We start from the raw sequence: 4745 nt of genomic DNA, 5'->3' as shown, positions 1-4745 counted from the left end.
GCCTCTATCTTGATACTATGGAGGCTTTTTGTTATTTTCCCTTCCTTTTTTGGATATAGTATCATCACGTACAACTTGTTTTTATCAGTGTTAACTATTATGAGGGATTATCGCCACCATTAATTTTTCTTATTAATATTGCCGATATTTCAACTGTAATTTTATCATCTTTTCAGTAATACGTATTTCATTTTCTTAAGGCATAATGGGATTAATTTAATTGTATTTTGTATAAATTGTACAGGTTAAAGGTTAGTAATCGGAGGAATAGATTAAATGTTCCGAATTTTGCTGTCATTGATTTTGGGCACACATGATAAACGCTTCGGGGGAAAGGCAACAGGAGTCGAGGCTCAAGCATTTCTTTGCCGCCTGCAATGAAGGCGTCATTGCAGAGCTATATTCGCAACTTTGGCGGTGGCCGTATGCAATACCTCAGAAATGTTCGGACCGAAAATGAGGCTCGCATTCGCTGTCGCCGCTGGATCGCGCTCGACCGCCGGCTCGCTTTGCAGGACCAGGATTCTCAAAGGATGTGTTTTGCCTGATAATTCCTTGAGTGGTTACTGATACAAACATTTTACCATCCAAACACACACACTGACATATATATATATATATATATATATATATTTTATAATATATATTATATATATATATATATATATATTATTATATATATATTATTTATCATTATTATTAAAGGTAGGTTCATGTTTGAGCCGCCGTGGTCACATTCAGTATATTTTCATATTGAGTTGAAGTTTAAAAGGTTGGCAAATGATAGATACAAATGATAATGATGGTGAAAGGGCCTGCTGTGAGGATGATTACTCAGAATCATGTTGAAAGGGCACGCTTCAGAATCTCGATGAGGTCCATGATGGTCGGTCTTTCCTCGCAGACACTGCTCTTAGCCTTCGTCACCCACGCTTTCAGAGGGTCGGCACGGACTCCGGTACACGTTTCGATGCACACGGCAACGGAGAATACCTCTGTCGTTTTCGCCCTGCAAAGCACCATCGTACAGCTCCGGGGCCAAGTGCAGCCCTATGCCGGAAACTTTTCCATAGCACATGGGCTGAACAGCTCTTTGATCTCCTCGCTGTTGAAAATTGGCAAGTTTTGGCGTTTACAGAAGTTTGACGATCTTATTTTACAGATATGAGCGCTTTTTGATAGGCTCCCCGAAGACATCGGTTATATCCGCTTGCTCCGCCACGCCCCGGTCGTCCTTCTATTGCTCGTTTTCCATCGGCAACGCAGGCGGTTCCCCACTGTTTTATCTTCTGCCTCGTTGACGATCTTGCACTTCCTTGCCTCCGGTTCCTCGCCAGGAGAGGACGACATTGCGCTTCAGTGCTCTTCATGGGCCCTGTATCTGAGATTATCTGCCTCTTTGGCTCTGGTCCCTCGTCAGAAGGGTCTGACAGGCCCTTTCAGGGCATATATATATATAATATATATATTATATATATTATATATATTATAAATAATATTATATATAATTATATATTATATATTTTTTTTATATTATTATATTTTTAATGTATATTATAAATATATATTAATATATATAAATATATAATATTAATAGTGTGGATGGTGTGTTGTGTGTATTGTATGTGTTGTGTGTGTGTTGGTTTTTTGTGGGTGTGGGGTGTGGTGTGTGTTTTGCGTATGTTATGTTGCATATATATATCCGCAATCACGCCGCAGGCACGCATGCGGGCAGCCGAAACACACAAAAACAACACACACACACCACACACACACCATACACCACACACACACACACACACACACACACAAACACACACAAAAAAACACGCAAACACACACACACACACCAATATTTTATGTATATAAATTTAATAGATATATATATTGTGTATATATTGTATATATTATTATATATAGTATTTTAAAATTTTAATAATATTATTATATATAAAATATAAATTTTTAATATCAACAATAACGGTATGCTCATGTTTGAGCGCCGTCCCCCTCCACCATCCTTCGCCACTAAAACTCGATTTTACGCTTTTTTCCACTTATGCCTCCACCCCGCAAATATCTTTGATTTCGTCAGTCTTGTCTTCGGTTTTCCCTCTTCCTTGTTTCCTATCCCCACCCGTCAGAAATTTTTTTCTCAAATTTTTTACTTCTCTTACATGACCAATAAATTTTAATTTCCCCTTTTTCAAATGTCCAACACCCGGTCTTTACGATTTTTTTTTTCTCAAGCATTCATCTTTCCTTCTTTTCTGTCCATTTAAAATAGTATACTTGTCCGTAACCCACTTTTTCAAAACTATTGTCTTTTTTTTGTTATCTACTTCAACACTCAACACTCAGAACCAAGATCAATTGGGAAAACTAATAAATAAATAACCTCAGCTTTGCCGTAAGGAATGCTTCGGTTTTTTCCAGATTTATTGAAGGCAACTGGGCTTTTTTGGGGCAAGGGGAAAACCCTTTTTTATCTGCGGTGAATCATCATATGTTTATTTAAACCGCTCCAAGAAATGAACCTTTCACATTTTCCACAACCTTCCATTGTTTGGTACGTTCATCATTTTTCATTGCCGTTATCTTTGAACTTCATGATTTTATTTTTCTTGGCATTAAGAAAAAACCAGCCTTTATCTTTTCTCTAACTTTATCTGTAGCGTTTGTTAGTAAACCTGGCATCAAAACTATATCATGGGTGACCTTAGTTTTGATTTTTTGTATCCTCAACATCCAATTTCCTTCAAAATTCCCCCAAACCTCTCATAATTGTTTCAAAATATTTGTTAAAGAGGGGCGGAGACAGAAGAAACCCCGTCGCCCCCTTTTTTGACTTCGAACCTTTCTTTTAACCCATAAGTTTTTCTTACAGCCACGTTTTTGGGTTTCTAGATGGTTTTATTATTGGATATGTTTTTGGAAAACTTTAATCGTTCATGTTATTCTAGAGGATATCGTGATAAACGTATAAAAATTTTAAAAGTAATCGATGAAACACAGGTATGGGTCTTTCGGATTTTCTCTGTTTTTCTTATTCAATTTCTTTTTAGAATCGGGTTTTTTCGGGTACCTTTTCCGGAAAAAACCCTGCTTTTTCGTCTGCAATTTTTTCTTTTAATTCAACTTCATTCTTTCAGCAGAAATTTTCAAAAAAATTTTGGGGGCTGCTGTGGACTTATTAATGAAATTTGCCTTTTATTGTTGCTTTGGGAGGGTCACCTTTTTTAGGAGGGGAGCACTGTTTTCCCCCGTTTTTCTGGCCATTTTTTCTTTCCCAAATTTTTTTGTACAAATTTTGTAAAGAAGTATTCAACTTTCGCCAGCATTCTTGATTGTTCTGCGTTATTTCACCCATTCCCCAGGCTCTTGTTATTTTTTAACTCTTTATGGCTTTTAACTTCGTCTAGCATGGGGGTGGTTCATCTCGCTGTCATTGATCTAATTAATGTTTTTTGTTAGATCTTTTTTCTTTTTTATGGGTTGGAACAATATGATTCCATCTATTTTTGACTTCTTTTCCTCAATAAAAACATCCTCTTCAGTTTTATAGGCCATTGCAGGTTTAAATTTTGTGTAAATTTTGTTTTTCCTTTGGGGTAGGTTTTTTATTTGTCTTTGATAGAAAAATTTTCAATTCTCTGGCATTTTTCATTTTTTATTTTTTCCTTATCTTGTCGCAATAATCTTTGAATTTTTTTGTATTTTGTTTTTGTAAATTACTTAAACGGGATTTTGATCCCCTTTGATTTGGGCATCTTTTTTTTCATTTCACTTATGTTTTTTTCAGATACCCCGGGGGAAATTTTGTCTTTTTTTTTTTGGGCAATTTTCTTAGCAGCACTCACAAGGGGTTTTTTTCCCTTCTTCCCAAACTCATTTGGGGTTTTATATCTTCACTTGATTGAGTATTCAAATTTGTTTTGACACTGTAATTCCTTAATTTTTTATCAAGAGTTTTGAGTGAGTTTTAGGTGGTGTTTTCGCTCCATCTTTTTTAGTCTTATTTGAAAGTCGTAGTTAGTAGTTTGGTGGCACTGTTGCAGTCGACACCAGGGCTTGTCTTGGCATTTTTTTTTGCAAATTTCCCTTTTTGGTTCAGGACAATGTAGTCAATTTGGTTGCGTGTTCTTTTTTTCTGGTGAAAACCACTGTCAAGTTCTTTGGGTTTGGGTTGGAACAATGTATTGGCTATAACTAGATTTTTTTTACTACGAATTCAATAAACTTTACCTCTTTCTTTATTCTCCAAGGCCGAATTTTCCCAGGGCCATTTTTCACATCATTTCTGCCCACTTTGGCGTTGAGGTCTCCATGATTACTTTTATATCTCTGTTGGGGGATTTGTTGTCTAAAATTTTTTGGAGAGTGTTTTAAAAAAATTTCCATTTCTTCACACTTGCAATGTTGGTTGGGCGTACATTTTTAATACTAAAATTTTGAGGTTTTTGCTTGATTTTTACTTTTTAAAAAGCGATCATTTATTGGGCTGTACCCAATTAGTGCATTTCCGTTTTTTTTTTTTTGTGGATCATAGCAAATCCGTATATAATTTCCTTCTTCTTTTCCCGAAAAAAGAACTGCTTGTATTCTTTTAGTTTTGAAACTTTATTATTTTCCCAATTTGGGCTCACTTATTCCTATATTTGAATGTTTTATCTATCCATTTCGTTTCAGATATGTATTTACCCATCTCTTTTTATTTTTCCCTTTCTTCCCGTTCCCAATTTTTT

This window comes from Penaeus monodon, chromosome 9 (genome assembly GCF_015228065.2).
Source record: "Penaeus monodon isolate SGIC_2016 chromosome 9, NSTDA_Pmon_1, whole genome shotgun sequence".
Classification (NCBI taxonomy): domain Eukaryota; kingdom Metazoa; phylum Arthropoda; class Malacostraca; order Decapoda; family Penaeidae; genus Penaeus; species Penaeus monodon.
The sequence above is the reverse complement of the archived record's forward strand: the minus strand, read 5'-3'. Positions refer to the sequence as shown.